Source organism: Microcaecilia unicolor, chromosome 4 (genome assembly GCF_901765095.1).
Source record: "Microcaecilia unicolor chromosome 4, aMicUni1.1, whole genome shotgun sequence".
Taxonomy (NCBI): Eukaryota; Metazoa; Chordata; class Amphibia; order Gymnophiona; family Siphonopidae; genus Microcaecilia; species Microcaecilia unicolor.
This window is the reverse complement of record NC_044034.1, coordinates 33,648,899-33,670,578: the sequence shown is the minus strand read 5'-3', so window position 1 is coordinate 33,670,578 and position 21,680 is coordinate 33,648,899. Positions and strand designations below refer to the sequence as shown.

The 21,680-nt window shown below is 46.9% G+C and overlaps 1 protein-coding gene across 1 annotated transcript in view; it reads left to right on the top strand.

The window, feature by feature from the left end:
* Positions 1-2,871: 2,871 nt before the first annotated feature.
* Positions 2,872-21,680, top strand: part of RAB30 (RAB30, member RAS oncogene family) — a 150,221-nt gene continuing 131,412 nt past the window's right edge. Inside the window, exon 1 of the mRNA XM_030200095.1 lies at positions 2,872-3,010. The gene's annotated coding sequence lies outside the window, so the exon portion shown is untranslated. The remainder of the gene's footprint in view (positions 3,011-21,680) is intronic.

The following is a 21,680-nucleotide window of genomic DNA, read 5'->3' as shown; positions in this document are numbered from 1 at the left end:
GACTTGGGAAAAATCCATAATTCTAGGAATAACATGTATAGAATGCCCTTGGCCTGGATTGGCCGCTGTCGTGGACAGGATGCTGGGCTCGATGGACCCTTGGTCTTTTCTCAGTGTGGCATTACTTATGTACTTATGCTGTGAAAGGTGGGTAGAGGGAAGGAGGGAGGGAGGGAGGGAGAGGTCTGTAAAAACGGTGGATGGGGTGTGGGTGAAAGGCGGGGTCTATCTTTGGTTAGATGATCTGCACAGTTATGCCCTTTTCCAGAAATACTTGAAAACTACTCTTTTTACAAGATTGGTATGTTAATGATTTCTTATTTGATATTATAATGTTATTGTAATTCCTGAGTTTCTGTCTCAGTCTATTCTTTTTAATTTTGTAAACCACCTTGAACCTAGTGGTACAGGCGGTCTATAACTTTAAAGTAAAGTAAAGGTCGCAAAGCAACCATTTTCCTATGGCTGCTGCAAGGGGCAGGAGCAAATGAGCTTCGCGCCTGCCCCCATCAACCCACTGGATCTCCAGCGTTAAAAGGTAGGCACAAGGGGGGGCAGGGTTACCATATTTGCAGAAACAAAAAAAAGAGGGCACATAAAAAAAATTCCACCCTGTCCCACTGCACAGTCACCTTAAATGGAGCAGAGGAGTAGCCTAGTGGTTAGTACAGCAGACTTTGATCCTGAGGAACTGGGTTCGATTCCCACTGCAGCTCCTTGTGACTCTGGGCAAGTCACTTAACCTTTAACTGCCCCAGGTACAAATAAGTACCTGTATATACTATGTAAACCACATTGATTGTAGTTGCAAAAAAAAAACACAGAAAGGCAGTATATCAAGTCTCTTACCAATCTTTTTTTTCCAGCACCCACACTCCATCCACCTTTTTTTCAACCCCCTCCCTCCACACGACTCCATCCACCTGCCCTCTAGCCCTGAGTCAGGGTGCCCTCCCCAAACTTATCTTAATGTGCCCTGGTGGTTTAGTGGCCCTCTTCAGGGCAGGAAAGAACCCCCCTTCTCCTATAGAAGTCTTGTGAGGCTGCTGCTTGAAGTCTCATCAGCCATTTTGAAAAAGTGGCAGGTCAGCAGAAGAGTGGGTTTCTTTCCTGCCATGAAGAGGCCACTAGACCACCAGGGTGCATTAAAATGGGCTCGGGGAGGGCACCCTGAGGCTTGGGGAAGAACAGTCAGCTCACCAGCCCAACCCAGCCCAGAAACCCAAACAGGCAGGCTTGAAAAAAACTGCCCAGACACCAGACAGTCCCCTGTAAAGGAGGACATATTGGGGGAAACCCGGGCGTATGGTAACTAAAGTCTAGAGGGGGCTATCTAGACCAGGGGAGAGGGATTCACACTGTTGTGGACTGGGGGGGGGGGGCTCAGAAGGGAAAAAAAAAGTTATGCTGGTCATGGCCAATATTCAGTGCCAGGATCCTCATAGCTTTTGAGCTGTCCTAACTAGGCCAGGTTAGCTATGCAGTCCTGGCACTGAATATTGCTGGCACTGGCATAACCACCAGCTCCTCCCCAGTGCCACCTCATAGTAACACAGTAGATGACGGCAGAAAAAGACCTGCACGGTCCATCCAGTCTGCCCAACAAGATAAACTCATATGTGCTACTTTTTTGTGTATACCTTACCTTGATTTGTACCTGTCTTTTTCAGGACACAGACCATATAAGTCTGCCCAGTAATATCCCCGCCTCCCACCACCGGCTCTGGCACAGACCGTATAAGTCTGCCCAGCACTAGCCCCGCCTCCCAACCACCGGCTCTGAACTGCCCACTTTTTAACATGGGTATCATCAGGGTTGCCAGATGGGCGGTTTTCCGCAACCCGCCGCGGGAAACTTTTGCCCGCAGCGGGTTGCAGTTTTTTGGGCTTGTTTTTTTTTTCATGTGGGTTTTGGGTGGTTTTTCGGCCAGCGGGGGTGGGGCTAACGGTGACAGAGGCGGGGTTTGGTGACGTATTGGGCGGGGCGATGATGGCAGGGGCGGGGCTGATGACAGCGGGGGCGGGCTGATGATGGAAGGGGTGGGGGTGATGACGGAATGGGGCGGGGGTGATGACGTTGGGGGTGGGGTGTGTGCGGTTTTTGGGTGGGAATTTTTTTTTTTTATATGGCAACACTGGGTATCATATTCTGCAGCACTGCCTGGTTTGGTGGATTAGAGGGCTCCCCAGATTTAAGTGGACTGGAGCCTCTCCTGTGCCCGCTTAAATTGCTCTGAATATAGGGATGTCAAGTTATCCAGTCCCAGCCTAGAGAGTTTGGTCAGTCCTGGTTTTGAACTTACATCCCAAAGCAGTGTTGGATGGGTAACGACTAATCCTATCTACTGAAAAGAAATCGGTGCTGTAAGTCCCATATTGTTCGTGGCTGAGATGGTCAGAAATCCAGGACTGACCCAAAATCTCCAGCCTGGAACTCGGTATCTCTGTGAATGTCAGGCCCAACATGTTTAAGAAGATGGGCCACTCGATTTCCACGTACCAATTCACAGCAAGAAACTACACACAAAGAAAACTGCAGCAAACTAGTCTCAACACAAGGTTTCCCCTTCTTCCAGACTCTTCCTCTCGAGTCTCTGCCTCCAAGCTTTACAATTTCCAAACAATTGCGCCAATCAGGCTTATGGAATTCCCGCAAGATCCACATTCTGAAGGCTTTCTCCATTGGGCCGTAACGAATTCTGGGAGTTATAGTCTTGAATAACCTTGAGACCACGCGCCTGGGAACGGACGAGTGGGCTGCAATAAACTACAACCCCCAGAGGAGCAAGCACCACCCACGCCCCCCGAGCCTAGCTATTGGCTCCTTCACGAGAGGAATGATGTCATTGCAAGAGCTTGGCTGCATGCTTTGTGCTTGCATTAAATCCGCTAAACGGCAAGGCGTAGATTGAGTTTCCAAAAAAGCTGAAGCCAGATAGGTGCTAAAGCAAGCTCTCAATGATCTGTTGAGAAACCGTTTTTGTTTATGCAGGGAAAAATCCCCAGATAGGTGAGTCGAATGCTTTCTTTTGTTAATTTATCAGGTTTGTTCCTTAAGGTATTTGTAGTTAACCTTTTTTTTTTTGTTTGGTTTGTTTGTTTTAATGTTTTTTTTTTTTTTTGCTGAAAAATTGACAGTGATGGGAGAGGCACTGTATAGTCAGAGACGCGAAACTTAGATTTAATAGCTGTACGGTTTGTTGCATCGCCTGCAAGTCTATCTTTTGTATTTGAGAATTTTTGAAGGAGCGAATTATCACCCGCTAGAGGGGTGTTTGAATTGAGGCTTAATAGCCGTTGATAATGCTAAGGAGTACAGGGATCTATAAAGATCAAAATCAACAATGGTTGTCTAGGATACAAGGAAGACTGCTGCACTTGATGGATATGCCTTTAAAAACTGTGTATCAACACAGATTACCTCTCCATAATATGAAGTTTGTGGGGAGCAGGGAAATTTTGCAATTTTAATTTAATTTGATCACACTCACTGCGTTAAGTTAAAAAGCTATATATTGTGCCTTCTCGAAAATATTAATATGTAAAATATGGGGAGTACTGTTAGGCAATAGGCAGGATCACTGGTGGTTCATTCTGTGATGTGATTTTCAGCAAGTCCGTAAATTAAAATTAGGTGGTCTTGTTTGTTACAACTGATAGGCACTTGTGTTTTGGGTGATGGCAGGGGGTTTGTGTTACAGTATTTGTATTGTTGCTTATGTCAAAGGAAAATATGGTCTGCAGATCTGACGTTGGTATGCTACATTCATGTTAAACTATTAGTAATCTTGAAGGCAGCCTCCTTATAGTCTGGTAGTGTTTTTTTCCCACAGGACGTGGTGTCAGGGGCCCTTTTACTAAGCTGTGGCAAGTGCTACTGTATGCATACTGCAGCAAAGTGGCTTACTGTGGTGCTCAGGCATCCTATGGTAAGTTTGAAATCTGCATGCACTAAAAAATGTTTAAAAACGTTAGTTGGAGGCATGTCTGGGGGCAGAGTGTAGGTGCACCTGTGCTAATCAGCGCAGGATTATTGTGTGAGCCCATACTGCCTACAAAATAGGTGCCATTAGCGTGCAGCCATTAAAAAGAATTACCACACATGCATTTACTAACAACATTAGCGCATGGCTGTTAATAGAAAAAAAAAATTAGAAAATTTGACATTTTCTGGCTGCAGTAAAAATGGTAGCTTATGGGGAAAACCCCACATAAGGGCACACTAAGGCCATTTTTTTTTTTTTTACCGCAGTTTATAGTAAATATATTGACAAATTGCTTCCTTAGCCACAACTGAGAAGTTTCAGATTGGCATGTAATGGTGTAATGTCATAAAAGCTGTTTGGCTTTAATTGGTCATAGCTTGAGGATGTTAAGGGTAATGAGCCGATGAGCAGCATGTATGATTGCTGTTAATGTTTTTTAAGCTTTTCATTTTTCATAATGTATGTGCCTAATTTTTACAGTCAAAATGGCTAAAATGATATTGTATTTACTGCAATGTGGAAGACCAAATCTATATACCTTGGACCGCTCTAAAATCCTTGCTACTGATGTTGTTCCCAGAATGTGAATGCCCAGAGCTCCCAAATTTAGTAGACATTAATGCTGAAGGGGGTTAAATTCCACTCCATATATAATTTTTTTTATTTGAATGCTGTCAATAAGGGGTCCTTTTAACTAAGCTGCGGTAAGCACTAGCTTGTGCTTACCGGAGATTAAAAAGGCACTACTGCAGGACGTACTCAGGTGTGCCACAGTAGTTTTGGAATTGATGCGTGAATATATTTTATTTTTTTTAGCAGGGGGGTATGTTTGGAGGAGGAGAGTAGGCGTGCCATGTGCCAGTTGATTATTTTTTTTTTGTTACATTTGTACCCCGCGCTTTCCCACTCATGGCAGGCTCAATGCGGCTTACATGGGGCAATGGAGGGTTAAGTGACTTGCCCAGAGTCACACCAATGTGGCCGCACAGGCTTCTGCTTCTGTGAGTCTGACGTCCTGCACGTACGTGCAGGACGTCAGACTCACAGAAACAGAAGCCTGCGCAGCCTTCTACATGGAATGTTGCTAGTGGAATAGCAACATTCCACGTAGAATCTCCAATAGTAGCAACATTCCACGTAGAATCTCCAATAGTAGCAACATTCCATGTAGAATCTCCAATAGTATCTATTTTATTTTTGTTACATTTGTACCCTGCGCTTTCCCACTCATGGCAGGCTCAATGCGGCTTACATGGGGCAATGGAGGGTTAAGTGACTTGCCCAGAGTCACAAGGAGCTGCCTGTGCCTGAAGTGGGAATCAAACTCAGTTCCTCAGGACCAGAGTCCACCACCCTAACCACTAGGCCACTCCTCCACTGTTGCTACTATTTGAGATTCTACATGGAATGTTGCTATTCTACTAGCAACATTCCATGTAGAAGTCGGCCCTTGCAGATCACCAATGTGGCCACGCAGGCTTCTGCTTCTGTGAGTCTGACATCCTGCACGTACGTGCAGGACGTCAGACTCACAGAAACAGAAGCCTGCGCAGCCTTCTACATGGAATGTTGCTAGTGGAATAGCAACATTCCATGTAGAATCTCCAATAGTAGCAACATTCCATGTAGAATCTCCAATAGTATCTATTTTATTTTTGTTTCATTTGTACCCTGCGCTTTCCCACTCATGGCAGGCTCAATGCGGCTTACATGGGGCAATGGAGGGTTAAGTGACTTGCCCAGAGTCACAAGGAGCTGCCTGTGCCGGGAATCGAACTCAGTTCCTCAGTTCCCCAGGACCAAAGTCCACCACCCTAACCACTAGGCCACTCCTCCACTCCAGCATGTGGGAATTGGCATGCACTGACAGATTAGTGTGGGAGCCCCTACCTCCTATTACAGCGGTTCCCAAACTGCGCTGTAGCACCCTGGTGCGCCACAGCGAACTCCCCCTTACGTTCCCCCCCCGCAGGTCTGGCATCTGCCGCTTCCTGCTTCATCCCCTGCCGCCGCTGTAGTGCTTGCAGCTTACATTTTCGGGCTGTCTGCGATTCACACAGGCACTGTGGGGACTTCCCTCTGTCGCATCCGGCCCTCGCAACAGGAAGTTGCATCAGAGAGGGCCGGACGTGGCAGACTGGGAAGGCCCCGGAGTGCCTGTGTGAATTGCGGACGGCCTGAAAATGTAAGCTGCAAGCACTGCAGCGGCGGCAGAGAAAGGAGAAGGAAGCGGCAATGATCCTGGACCTGCAGGAAGGAAGTTATGCAAGCGATGCTGGATTTAGGGAATGCAGAGGTGTGAGAGGAGGGGGCTGCAGAGAGGCAGGTGTGTGCTGGTGTGAGAGGAGGGGGCTGCAGGGAAAGGGAGACCCATGTGGGCGGGGGCGGAGGGTGTGTGTGTGCGCCACGAACTGAAGAAGTTTGGAAACCCCTGGCCTATTAAATAGGTGGTGGTAAGGGCTCCTGTGTTAATTGGGAAATTATCATGTGGTTGTTAATGGAAACAAAGAAATTGCTGCCAATTTAGTGCTGCTCTAAAAGTGGTCTCAGCACGTGTCAAAAATAGCACAGCTTAGTAAAAGGGCCCCTAAATGAATACCACATGCACAGACTTGTGCTTTTTGTATTCTGGAATGTGCTGCTGGTTCAAAAAGTGGTTTTCAGCTTTGAATAATACGCTAGTGAAACTGTAGAGAACAATGGATAAATGATAGGATGTGTAGCCTTAAGGAAAGATATTGGATTGTTAAGGGTTTTTAAGCACCTGAGAGCTTCCAAGCTGAAGTGTGTTGCGTGTCACTAAAATATTTCACTTAAAATATGTTTTATATGAGCGATTTCTTATCACATCAGTTCAGTTACCATAAACAAACACCAACAAATTTCAACAGTCTTGGTACTTAAACCAATGGCATTAATCTATAATTCGGATCTTTAGAATCAGTAACTTAGTCTTTCACATTCCCTTTGTCTTGCTTGCCAAGGTAATAGCTGTAAGATCTTCCTTTCTGCTTAGTTAAACAAGTGTGTGGGCAAGGCTGTGTTGCCTGGGTCCACCCTCTCCAAGTCCCCTCAGATCTCACCCCTCCGCTGGAGACTTTCATGCTGGCTATGCCTGTCCCTGTTGTGGCTTCTTGGCAGCTTTCCCTGGGCTCCTGGTGCCAGCCACACCTAGGGAGCGTTCTCCCTCTCTGGGCCCTTGGTGCTGATCACATCCTGGAGGCCTTGCCCCTCTCTGGTCTTGTCTTCAAGAGGAGACTCTGGGATTTCTCCCTGCTGGGGTTCAGGCTTACCAGCCCTTATCAGGGCTCTGCAACCACCAGTACCAGGGTTCCCCACTAGAGGGCTACATCTGCTCTTCTCATCCCTAGAGATTGACAGTGCTTCTGGCCATTTTATCTCCCTTGAGTTGCTCCTAAAGGCCTCCTTGCCTTGAGTTCTGTTCCAAGGACTGCTCTGCCGCCTTCTGCCCTGAGCTGCTCCCAAAGGCCTCTGTGCCTCAAGTGATTCTCCCGAGGGCTGCTGCTTGCTTTTCTGCCTTGAGCTGCTCCCCAAGGCCTGCGTGTCTCAAGCGATGCTCCCAAGAGCTGCTGTTTTTCTTGTCTTCAGGAGAGCCTCTAAGGGTACTGTACCTGCTGGGGTTCAGAATTAAGAAGGCTCTGCAGCCATCAGAAGCTAAGTCCATTCACTACAGATGAACAGAGAACCAAAACCTCAAAGTGATCTTGCAACCATGCTACCAATCTCCACCTCTCCTAAACTTGTGGGGAGCAGGGTTTTTTTTTTTTTAATTACCTTATTCTGATGCAGCTCTCTTGATTCAGTGTGTGGGCATCATGGATACCACAGTGAATCTACTGATATTTTGTAAAAGAGCTCCCAGCATTCTGCCTGTCGGTCTGCATTTACATGCAGGCAGAGCTGTGGGACCCATCCCCCCCCCCCCTCGCCTGTAAATGTAACAGTGTTCACAGCCACATTCCTGTGCAGCTCTACTGAGGCAAGAAAACTGACAGTTATGAACTCAGAAAGAATAAACCTGTTTGTGTTTTAAAACACTACCCAGATGTCTTCTCTCTCCTTATTCTCAACAACCCCACCCAAAGAGTGTGTGTGTGTGGGGGGGAAAGGTTCATACAAAATAAAATAGAATGAATAACGAGAAATCCCAATGAGTCAGTGAAGACATGTGGCGTGGCAGTTTAGAAAAAAAGATGTTGAACTTGGAAGTTAGATGTCCAATTGGGACATCTGAAGTTTCACTTGTATTGTAGATCAGGATCTGGTAACATAGAACCAGTTGTAAAATCAGGGCTTTTTTTTGAGGGGGTACTTGGGGGGTACTGAGTACCGGCACCTTTTCCACTGTCTGCTAAAATTGACCCATGGAACCCAAGTTTTAATGATGGAGCTCAGCACACCAATTCTGTCTTGTCATAGATTCTGTGACTGACTAGCCGTTGAGCCCGTAAAAACAGGCTAGTAAAGGAAGGGGGGGGGGGGTTGAAAGGCCCCCCCCCCCCGGAGTCCCCTCCGCCACCCCTCCACCCGGGCCAGGTACCTGGCTGCACTATTCAAACCGCCGGAACGCAGCACACAGCTCATCTGAGCTGTCGTCGGCCTTCCTTCTTCTCTGCGTGTGTTCCGCCCTCGTGTGACATAACGTCGGCGAGGGCGGGACACAGGCAGGTAAGGAAGGCCAACGGCAGCTCAGATGAGCTGTGTGCTACGTTCCGGCGGTTTGAATAGTGAAGCCAGGTGGCCGGGTGGAGGGTGGGTGGCGGCGGCGACCGGGTGGGTGGGGGGAGCAGTAGCGGCAACCCTGGGGGGGGGGAGTGGTGGCGACGGCGGTTCCCTCACTCGCAGGTGCGCAGGTTCCCTCTCTGTCACACCCCTGCCATCACGTATTGACGTGGGGGAGGGACAGAGAGGGTCTCTACTGCGCATTTGCAAGTGAGTACGCCTCTTGCCATTTATATGTTTGATTGCAGGGTCCTGGCTATTATGGGGTGGGTCCCTCAGTGATCACCCCACTCCTGAAGGGTGGCCTAGCATTTGAGTACCAGCACCTTTTTTGCTAGAAAAAACACACTGTGTAAAATACATGGTGAAATGTACATTTATGTGCTGGTGACATCTATTTTTTTCTAAAATGGACATTTATGCTGCACATCTAAAATACCAGTGGGGTAACACAGGAACTTGAATGTCTTTTGAGCCCTTTTACTAAAACTTAGCATACGCTAATGGAATTAATGCATGCTAAGTGCTAAGAAGCCCATAGGTCAGCGTTTCCCAAATTGTGCGTTGCGGCACCCTGGTTCGCCGCAGCGATCTCTCTGGGGTGCCGTGGCAAATCGGGGCTGGCGCAACCCGGTAAGCATGGCAGGGGGCGCCACAAGCCACACCTACCGCTGTCACATTTCCAGTCCCAGCTGCCTGCTCTCAGGTCCCCCACAGCCCTCTTTTCGTTCTGCCGCCCTGCGTTTTAAAAATCTTTTATTTTACCTCAAAATCAAAGTGGCGGCAGCAGCGAAAGAAATGGGCTCGCCTCAAGCCTTCCCACTCAGTGTACCGCCTTCCTCTGATGTACTCTCCTGTTTCCATGAGGGCTGGACACTGAGAGGGAAGGCTCGAGGTGAGCCTGCTTCTTTTGCTGCTGCCTCTGCTTTGATTTTGAGGTAAAATAAAAAAAGATTTAAAAAACGCAGGGTGGCAGAAATAAAAGGGGGATGTTGTGGGAGAAGAGGGCGGGCAGGTGGGACTTGGGTTTGAACTGGAATGGGTGCTGAAAAGGGGGGCAGGTGGGGGCTGGGGCGAGTCACTGGACATGGATGGGGGTAAAGGAGATCGCTGGACATGGATGGGAGGGGAGAGGAGAAATCACTAGACATGGAGGGGAGGGCAGGGGAGAAGAGAATTGCTGGATATGGATGGATGGAGGAGAGGGGAGATTGCTGGACATGGATGGAGGGGAGGAAAGACAGAAAAGAGATGCACAAACCTATGAGCAGCTGCATCCAAGTTGTCATTCTATTTTGTTGGTAGCATATTTTTTTAAATTTAATCTCACTTATATTTTTAAACATGTTGGTTTGTGCGGCATACAGAAGATGTACAAAGAGGAAGAATAATAATGGAATGACTTTTCATAAGTAGAGTAGTAATTTGTTATAGATTGTAATCAGTGTGTTATTTGGAGGGGCTGGTTATAGGGACACCCTAGCACTGATATATTTGTGCAGATAAAAAGATGGAGAACTGTGTGGCTGGGGAGGGACAGAGACCTATGTGGCGAGGGGGGGGGGGAACGGAGGTTGGGGGTGCCGTGAAAAATTGCTCAGACACGAAGGGTGCCGTGAACTGAAAAACTTTGGGAGCCACTGCCATAGGTAATGGGCTTTTTAGCATTTAGCTCGCACAAAGCTTTAGTAAATGGGCCCCTTTGTGTCAGCATATGAACATCTGTTTTATGAAATGGCAATGTAGATATTTGTATGCTAGAATATGAACAGTTTTGTTGGCCATTTTAGAAATAAAGATATCTATTTTTTTCTAAGCTGTCACAGAGCCCAGTATCTCTTGCCAGTTTTGCTTATTATTATTTGTTGGTGTAGGTGGGGGATGGAACAACACTGACCACTTGGGGATGAAGGACCTCCCCTGATCCCTCTAGTGGATTGCTACTTAATAGAAGCACTTTTCTGAAACATGGACAGGTCTAACACCCAGTGCCCATCTTTTTGGATATAGATACCCATTCCCCTTGAGAAATGAGGCATAAACTTAGATTTTTTGGGCCCATCCTAGTCCTTCCCAAAAGACACCAAGATGATGTCCCTTGCTATTTGGAGATTCTTCAGTTTTAGATGTCCATATCTCAACTCTATAAAATCAAAACTTAGATGTCTATGTATAATAGATGTTTATGGATTCCAAAATGCAAATGACACTTAAAATAAACACTGTAATATTCAGTGCTTTGCTAATTTCATTAGAATTACTGCCAAATGTTGAATACTGCCGCCAGCCACCATAGTGAGCAGAAGGCCTTCAAATTTTGGGGGTGAAGTACTTATGCGCGTGAAAGAGAAATAGGACTTGGGGGTCATGTTTTGTATCTGAAGGAAATAGTGGAATTTATAAATGTGTTTTGGATAAGCTGCTGAATTTTTGGCACTTAGTTTATGCCCCTGGCATTGATTTGGATTTGAGGTTTAATTATACATGCTTTTTCCATCTTTTGTCCAAATGGACTTGCAATCTGAGTTCTGCTTTGAGCAAACAGTAAAGTGGTTTGCCCACGGTCACAAGGAGTACCAGTAGAGCAGGGGTGGGCAACCCTTAATATACAGAGGGGGCCACATGAATGTCAGTACTGTCCCTGGTAGGCTGCAACATTGCATAATGTCAGAACTGGAAGTGCAGACAGCTCCATAGGCCTTCTGTGAAAAATATGTAAAAATTTAACGAAAAATGACTGAAACAAACTGATAGTGGCTATTCTGAAAATATTTGCAAAATGCAAAGGCTGCAAGTTGGCCACCCCTGCAGTAGAGGAAACAGGATTTGAACATAAGAGTAGCCATACCGGGTCAGACCAATGGTCCATCTAGCCCAGTATCCCATTTCCAAACAGTGGCCAAATCAGGTCACAAGTACCTAGCAGAAACCCAATTATTAGCAGCATTCCATGCTACCAATCCTGGGGCAAGCAGCTGCCTCCCCATGCCTGTCTCAATAGCAATAGACTTTTCCTCCAGGAACTTGTCCAAATCTTTTTTAAACCCAGATATACTACCTGCTGTTACCACATCCTCCGGCAAAGAGTTCCAGAGCTTAACTGTTCGTTGAGTGAAAAAATATTTCCTCCTATTTGTTTTAAAAGGTATTTCAATGTAAGTTCCTTGGGTATCCCCAAGACTTTGTGCTTTTGGAACAAGTAACAAAAAAAAAAATCGTTCTGCACGACTCAGGTCATAACACACAAAGTTTTGGTTTGAGTCGAAAAGGCCAAATGCAGATTTCGGGCTAGTTTCGATGCCAAAGCCAAAACTGAAATTCGACTGTCCTCTACCCAGAAACATAGGACTAGAATTACTGAAAGGCACTGCAGCATTACCTTACAGCAGGTCCCAGCACCCTTTGGGTCAGGGGCAGCCCAAGGCAAGATGCTATCTGAGGAAGGGCTGGGATGCCACTGCCCCCATGGCCATGGTCTGGCCCGAGTTTACCTGCTTGTCCATTTTCCAAAAGACGGCGGCAACGATTCCCATGCACTGCCCTGCTTCCGGCACTGGCCTTTTCTCTTTACTGTGGCCTACCTCTCTGATGTAACTTCCTGTTTCCTCAGAGGCGGGCTGCAGTAGAGAAAACCCCAAATCTGCCCCCACCAAGACATCATGCTTTTAAATATTAAACTTTTGGGTGGGTGGGTGTATATATATATATATATACACAAATGAGGGCAATTTCCAAAAGTCATCTACTCATTTAAATGGACTATTTGAAAATTACCCGCCTTTCCCCCCGCCCCCACACCTACAGGTGAAAGTATCCATTTGCTGGTTCTTTGTGAGGCTGTCAGGCAGTGGCGTAGGAAGGGGGGGAGCGGTGGGGTGGTCCGCCCCGGGTGCACGCCGCTGGGGGGGGGGGGTGTCTGCTCCGTTGGTTCGTTGCTCCCTCTGCCGCGGAGCAGGTTACTTCCCGCCCGCCCCTCGCTTCTTCATCAATTAAGAATGCGCTCCGGGGGGGGAGGGTGTGCTCCGGAGGGGGGAGCGCCGAGGGGGGGCGCCGTGCAGCACCCGGGGGGGGTGCGCAGCGGCACCCCGCCCTCGCTACGGCACTGCTGTCAGGAACTATTGCTTTGCTTTGATTGCAGCTGCTCTTTTCTGCCCCCTAGAAGTTGACACCTTAGGTGACCACTTAGTCTTGACTCGTGATTGAGCTGCCTCTGCTTTTTTTTTTTTTGTTACATTTGTACCCCGCGCTTTCCCACTCATGGCCTCATGCGGCTTACATGGGGCAATGGAGGGTTAAGTGACTTGCCCAGAGTCACACCAATGTGGCCGCGCAGGCTTCTGCTTCTGTGAGTCTGACGTCCTGCACATACGTGCAGGACGTCAGACTCACAGAAACAGAAGCCTGCGCAGCCTTTTACATGGAATGTTGCTAGTGGAATAGCAACATTCCATGTAGAATCTCCAATAGTAGCAACATTCTAGGTAGAATCTCCAATAGTAGCAACATTCCATGTAGAATCTCCAATAGTATCTCTTTTATTTTTGTTACATTTGTACCCTGCGCTTTCCCACTCATGGCAGGCTCAATGCGGCTTACATGGGGCAATGGAGGGTTAAGTGACTTGCCCAGAGTCACAAGGAGCTGCCTGTGCCTGAAGTGGGAATCAAACTCAGTTCCTCAGTTCCCCAGGACCAAAGTCCACCACCCTAACCACCAGGCCACTCCTCCACTTAAGGATGCTTTTGGCTTTGGGGTAACATCTCTGATTGTTGTGTTTGTGTTACTCAAAACTTTCGATCTTCTCATTTTCCTACCAGCCTAAAAAGTAAAAATACAACCCCCCCCCCACCCCTGCTTCCAGCATTCAAGTAGCTCCAGCTACCTCTTCTCTCTAGCTTTTAAGAAATTCCTCTGGTATTTCCTGCTTTTGCTAGAGTGGTTTAGTGGTTAGACCAGGAGAAGTCTTGGGACATGAGTTCACGTTTATTTATTAAAATATTTTATACCACCAATCAACATATTCTCAGCAGTTCACAGTATTTGTGATCATAACTTATACAAATAGTAACATAAAAATGTTAATTTTTAAATATTGGAAACCCCCACCCATCCAAATTGATCCATCATGACTTTCTGTTTAAATATTATAAGCCTCCTGAGAGGCTAATCGGGGAAGACCAGACAGGGTTTGTGCGCAATAGGCAAGCAGGTGGGAATGTCCGTAAGTTACTCTTGGGAATGGCCCGTAGCAAACATGAGGAAGTACCAGCACTACTTCTGAGCCTCGATGCGGAAAAAGCATTCGATAAAGTGGACTGGGAATTCATGTTTGACACGATGCGCTATATGGGCTTTCATGGCTGGTTTTATGAGGCTACCACTGCATTATACACAGAGCCCTCAGCCGCGATCCTTCTTAATGGAGTGAAAAGTGAGAATTTTCAGATATGTGGGGGGACACGTCAGGGATGCCCCTTATTGCCCTTATTATTTATCATAGCGCTGGAACCCCTGCTCAGAGCAATAAAATTGGAAAGGGCAATACAAGGGGCTAAGATAGGAGCCAATGAGATTAAGGTGTTGGCATTTGCTGATGACCTGCTAATTTTGACTACTAACCCTAATGAAGCACTCCCGATATTATTAAATATAATTGAGAGGTATAGCCAACTCTCGGGGTTCACTCTTAACCTTGCAAAGTCAACAGCCATGATGGTGCATGGGGAAGGGACTCCCAGCTCTAGACAACTTAAGGTGAACTGGGTGGATAGCGAAATTCGGTATCTGGGGGTCCGTATACCAAAAGATTTAACGCAATTGTATCACCTAAATGTTTCCAAATTGATGAGGGACACATGTACAAGATTGCAATTGTGGCATGACTACCCACTTTCTCTGTTGGGTCGTATTGCTATAATTAATATGATGATAGTGCCTAGGTGGCTATATGTTTTTCAGGTACTTCCGCTATTCTTAACAACTTCAGTGGAAAAGAAATGGACTAGAGTCATCCAACGTTTCCTCTGGCGGGGGAAACGGGCACGAATACCGTTGTGGATACTTCACACCCCAGTGGAATATGGGGGTCTGGGGCTTTTGAACATTAGACATTTAACAATAGCTAGCGGCATGCGCCACATAAATGACTGGCTCAGAGGAACGAGCTACTTTTCGGCCACAGCAATAGAAACCGCAGCGCTACAACAAGTACATCCTGGATACATGCTGCATGCTTCAAAAGCGATAATAAGTAAGGAGTTTGTGGACACAGGAATCTTCACATCAGCACGAGCGGTCTGGAGATGGGTTTGCAGACTACACCGCTTTTCAGCAAAGACGACACCGTACATGCCCATATGTGGGAATTTGGACTTTCCACCAGGGCAGCTACATAGCGCTTACCGGAGATGGAAAACACGGGGACTGATTTTTCTGGCACAGGTGTTGACAGCGGAAGGAAAGATTCAACCCTTTGGGGAGTTACAAAAAAGTTATCAGTTACCACCACCGGACATTTTTTACTATTATCAATTGAAACACTACATCACCGGATTACCCTGGGACGATTTGACTGAGGATGTCCGGGAGGAGTTGGCGGAGGCATATACCATCAGATCCCAGCAGAAAGTTCCATTGAAGTTCCATCATAGACACCTTAAAGATGCAAATACAGAACTTGACACTGGAAAGCTGGCAGAGGCATGGAGTGCGGAGCTGGGTGTAACTATAAAAGCTGCAACATTAAAGGAACACATTTTGGGATTGAGGCAAATAACCCAATCCTCAAAACATTGGGAGATGCAGTACAAGGTAGCGCTCAGAGCATATATACCGCCAAGGCGGGCCTTTCATATGGGCTTATCCCCAGATGGGGCATGCCCAAAATGTGGGGCTGCAGGAGCCACTCTTGGACACATGTTTTGGGTCTGCCCGCAAATACGTACCTTCTGGGACAGACTTTTGAAATGGATCTCACATGCTTGGCAGGCTGGCTGGCAACCTAATCCGGAGATGCTGTTTGGAAAACTGCAAATACTTGAACCAATCCCACAGGGCATGCGAGAATTCTCGCTTCGAGCCATAATTGTGGCCAAGTTAAACATTTTAAAATCATGGTTGTCCATAAGAGCCCCCTTGCTTCAGTCTTGGAGAGGGGAGATGATACAGCTTATGAGATTTGAAAGGTTGGAAGCAAAACAACAACCCCCCGCCAGAGAGAAACGATTCTTTCGCAGATGGGGTCCCTTTTTGGACACATTGACTCCTAGAGCACGAGGCCATTTATTGAATATGTGAAAAGTAAAGCACGGACTTGATTAACCGGTTAAGAGACTGAGTTACCTCCAAAGGGGGGGGGGGAAGGGAGAGGGTGGGTAGTAGATTAACCAGGGAAGGGGGGAGGTGGGAGGGGGATGGGAGGTAAGGAAGGTTAAAGGGTTGGAAGATTAGGTGTTAGTTACAGAGACTTACAATGCTGTGAGTATGTTGCACAACGTTGAATGTATATGTTTTCTGAAAAACTCAATAAAAATCATTTAAACATAAGCCTCCTGATAAGCTCCTTTTCTGTAATGTTGTCAAGTCTCTTTCAGCCCTTAAAGCAGAGGGTAATGCATTCCACAGTCAGATCTAGTAATAGAGACAGCTCGGTTTCTTGATATTGCTTTTCTAGCATACTGAACAGCAGCACATCCAACAAAACATCAGTTTGAGAGGGTATTCTCTATCTGAAGGTTGAGACTTTAAACTGGGCCACTGCCGTGTCGGGTCTCGGTTGTGGGTTTTCTGGTGGGTGGGCTTTGTGCTTCACATCATGTTTTATTGATGGACTAGACGTTGAGCCCGTAAAAACGGGCTAGTAAAGGAAGGGGGGGGGTTTAAAAGGCCCCCCCCCCCTGGATAGGTCGCCGCCACCCCTCCACCCGGGCCGGGTACGTGGTTTCACTATTTAAACCGCCGGAACGCAGCACACAGCTCATCTGAGCTGCCTGCCGCCTTCCTTCTTCTCTGCGTGTGTTCCGCCCTCGTGTGACGTAACGTCGGCGAGGGTGGGACACAGGCAGGTAAGGAAGGCCAACGGCAGCTCAGATGAGCTGTGTGCTGCGTTCCGGCGGTTTGAATGGTGAAGCCAGGTACCCGGGCCGGGTGGAGGGTGGGTGGCCGCGGCGACTCCGGGTGGGTGGGGGGAGCGGTAGCGGCAACCCTGGGGGGGAGTAGCGGTGGCGACGGCGGTTCCCTCACTCTCAGGTGCGCAGGTTCCCTCTCTGTCACGCCCCCGTCATCACGTATTGACGCGGGGGCGGGACAGAGAGGGTCTCTACTGCGCATTTGCGAGTGAGTACGCCTCTTGCCATTTATACGTTTGATGGAGGTGATTCCTGTGTATCATTTGGACTCTTTGCCTCTTCCTGTTTTTGTTTTTTTTAACCTTGCTTCATTCCCATAGGTTGCTCCCCCATGAGAATCTTCATCTCCTTTGTTTTCTGACACACACTTTAAACCATGGTCTAAAGATCCAAATATTTGCAATTAAAAGCACACACACACACACACCAGGACAAGCTGAAACCACTGACCAATCTTCCTTTCGATATTAGTGTTGCTGGATTTCTCATCAGCCTTCAACACTGTGGATTATAATATCATGTTTATAAGGCTGGCGGAAACAAGTTATCAGTGGCATAGTATTACATGGTTCAAATCCTATTTGTCAGACAGACAAGAATCAGTTCTGTTCAGCAACAGAACAACATTACTTTGGGCACTGAACAGTGGGGTGCCACAGGGATCCACACTGTCTCCCATTTAATTTGATATCTACCTCAAGCCTCTGGCCAAGCTGCTTCGGGTGATGGACACAAAATTCTGTATCCGTGCCGATGATGTGTAGCTACTCGTACCATTGAACCAGATCTACCCAAAGCTTTGAGTAAACTGATTGCCTGTCTAATTGCAATTCGGGAATGGGCAAACAACAACAAACTCTGCCTGAACATAAGCAAAACAGAGATTTTTTGGGTACCTAACACATGGACAGATACCTTTTGGGAAGTATGTACTCCCTGTAAAATCACAGGTCATGAATCTCGGGATACTGCTAGACTCAACACTCACTCTGATCCCGCAAATTAAAACAACCTTTTAAAATTCTCTCTACCACCTGCAGTAGCTACGAAATCTCTCTCCATATATTAGTCAGGTCTGACCACAGTGGTCCATGCGATGATAATGTCATGACTAGACTGCTGTAATGCCCTGTACACTGGTCAAACCAAAAAGAGTTTGTACCAGCTCCAACTAATTCAGAATGCTGCAGCACGACCGATAGACTCCAAGCGACGTGACCACATCACACCCTTCCTGCAAAAACTACATCTGCTACCGCTACTTTACAGGGCTCAATTTAAAACTGTTTGATTTTCAAGGTCCGCGGACAAAATGGGCCTGAGTACTTAAGGTAGCCCTTTACACACCTTGGAGACCTCAAAGGTCCTCTCAAGGAGCATCACTATCTGAACCCTCCTCAGAAGAAATTGTACGATGTGATACCTGCCAGCGAGCCTGTTCAGGAGTAGCCCTCACACTCTGGAATTTACTCTGAGGGGTTACATCTAACTCGAGACTACCTCTATTTCAGGAAGCAAGTGAAAGCCTGGCTCTTCTCCCAAGCTTTTAATACACTGACTATACAGCACTCTGCACCTGGTTTGGCTTGCTACACACACTGTAACTTAGACCGGCTCTTTATATCTTGTTAAACTGTACAAAGAACTTGCTTTGAGTTTATTGACCCACCTATTTATCCCAACTGACTCTGTACCACCCATCTTGTCCCCATCTATATATCTGCACTTGGCCCCTCAGCTACATGGTAAGCTGGATTGTAGACAAGCATTAGCATCATATCAGGAGTTTTGTTAGTATTATGCTTACATCGTATTATGTCTCTGTTATTTTAATTTCAGTGTTATTAAATGTGTATATTTTTGATATGGTTTCATTGTAGTCCTGTTATTAGGTTTCAATTTGCTGTTTTCAAGTTTACCTTATTGTATTTATGTTGGGTCATTTTGACTATTGTTCTGATATTAACAGAATTGTAAGGTTTTTGTTGTTGTTTTTTGTTAATGTTGAACTGTACCTGCTATACGCCACCTTGGATGAATCTTCATAAAAGCAGTTAATAAATCCTAATAAATAAATAAAACAAAACACACACCAGAGGGTGTTCAAGTTTAATAATCTTATACAACAGAGCCACCATCCTAAATCTTGTTCTCTGTCTATCTCTGGGACCTCATTAAAAACAAATGTGGCCTTTTTTTTTTTTGTTTAAAAGAAAGAAATGTTCTGTAATCACAGTTAGTAGGGAATGAGTGTTGGGAATGAAACTGCCATTTTTGGAATGTACAGAGTTTCAGTTCGGTATTTGACCCAGGCCAGATTGTTTAACTTTATTTCTAAGTTAGATGTGTGCGTGAAATAATTGAGCTGAATATCTTGGCTGTATGGTTACTAGGCTGTCCTCGGTGTCTGTTCTGCATTAGAGCACAATAAATTAATTGGCATCTGCACCTCCAAAAGATGCTTTCCATGGGTGGAGGAGAACAATAGAACTCTACTGTGTCTTTGAAAATAAAAGAACAGTCTAACAATGAGACAATGGTTTCAGAGGGCTCTTACAAGAATGTGAATGATGTTCTCTTCCTCTTGGTGTAAACACTGGTGAGAAGGAAAAATAACTTGGAAATGTTGTTTTTCTTTGTCGATTTTTCTTGTCACTCTCTTGGTTTCCTTCTTCTGTACAGTACAGAGAACATGCGCTTGTGTTTACATGTACTGGAGGAAAACCAAAGTACCATATTTTTCGGACTATAAGACGCACCTAGGTTTTCCTCCCAAATTTGGAGGAAAACAAAAGTGCATCTTATAGTCCGAAAAATAGTTACAGGCCCCTCTCCCTGTTCCAGGCACCTCCCCCTGTTCCAGGCACCTCCTTCCCTCCGTTACAGGCATCTCCCTCCGTTACAGGCTCCCTCCCTCCCTCCGTTGGAATTTTAAAACTCCTCACCTCGTCGGTGTGACTCGCGGTAGCAGCAGCGCTTCCGCGTACACGTCGCTCTTCACTCAGCCAGCCTTCTCTCTCTCAGCTCTCTGGTCCCACCCACAAGGGCAGGACCAGAAGGCTGAGTGAAGAGCGACGTGCACGCTGAAGTGCTGCTGCTACCGCGAGTCACACCGACGAGGTGAGGAGTTTTAAAATTCCAACGGAGGGAGGGAGATGCCTAACGGAGGGAGGGAGGCTACATTCGGACTATAAGACGCACCCCCCATTTTCCTCCCAAATTTGGGAGGAAAAAAGTGCGTCTTATAGTCCGAAAAATATGGTATATTTCCTTGTCATCAAGCAGATGAATCCATTACGAGTGGGTTGTGTCCATCAACCAGCAGGGGGAGATAGAGAGCACTGAAAAACCATAGTGCCTCATGGCCAGCTAGCTCCATCTGCCTCTTCAGTATTCTCTATCTCCCTAGCAAGGTGGTTGCAGCTTGTTCAAGCGCCTTCAGAAAATCTGCCTCGGGTGGCTCCTGTGCTTTTGCCAGTTGTAGCAGGGGTGTTGTGGCTGATGGTGCCCACTTTAAAGGCAAATAGGTTAGCCCTTTCCCTGCCTTACCCGGCCCCTGATGTGGAAGTAGACAAATAGGCAAGCCCTTTGCCCATGCTGTGGATGCAGGCACATAGGTTCGCCCTTTCCCTGCCTTTCCCACGCTACTGATCCTCCGGAGTTGGAAATTTGCCTCTTTCGCTGTTGCCTCAAACTTTCCTCACAGCGTTAAAAAAAAAAAAAAAAAAAGTTGCATCGCACTTCGGTGCTGCGATCCCAGAAAAGAGGTTTTCTTCTGATTGTGCAGCGTGACCGGAGCTCGGAGACTCGGTCGGTAAGAGCATTTTGTAGCTCCTCCGGAGAGGGCCTGCGTTTGGGACGATTTTGGCGCAAATCTGCCATTTTGAATTTCCGCCGTTTTCGGCGATGGCTGCTAAGAAAGTTAAGCGCTGTTCCGTTTGTGGGAAGCGCAAATCTGCAGCGGGGCTCTGTAAGGTGTGCTTTTCGGGTGCCATTTTGGAACAGCATGGCGCGACCCCCGCTGAGGCGGAGGGGTTTGAGCCTGGAGGGGCGCCTCGTGTAGAGGCTAATAAAAGAGCTGTTTCCCCCGAACTGGAACCGGGAGGCCAGGGTGAGCCATTTCCCCCTGAATTTGTTTTATTGCTGCATAATGCATACATGTTAAAAAGAGCTCTTCCGCAGGGGTCCTCTGCGGCCCTGCTTTCTGTATCCCCTCCAGTGGAGTCTGGTCTTGGATTACCGTCAGGCGCGTTTTCCCCTGACAGATGGCCTCAAGACAAGCGCAGAAGGGTGGATTCCCCTTCAGAGAGTGGTCTCCTTTTATAGATTGGGATTCATACCAGACAGCTAAGAGGCTATGAAGTTGGATGTCCAAAGAGTTCTTCTCTAGTATTTGCAGCAAATGAATGACTTTTTCGTCTTTCAGATTATTATTATTATTATTTTTTACTGTTCATGGTCCCTGAAAGGGTCAGGTGTCGTCCAAGGCCTTCATGGATCAAGGCAACCATTGAGGCTGCCTATATTTGCAGGAATTAACAAGTGCCTCTCGACTTGGGCCCAGGTGACATTTTGGGCAGAGGCCAGAGTGGACTCTCTAGAGGATATCCGCCGGGCGGCAACTTGGTCGTCACTCCATTCTTTTGTGAAGCATTACAGACTAGATGTGCTAGCCAGAGCCCATTCTTCTTTGGTACATCCCTTCAGTCAGGATGATGCAGCTTGGATGCTAAGAAAGTTGAAATTGGGTCATTCATGTTGTTTCCTTTCCTTTAGTCTGGCTGCATCGTCCTAAGACCCTCCCTCAGAAGACTTCAGTTGACGG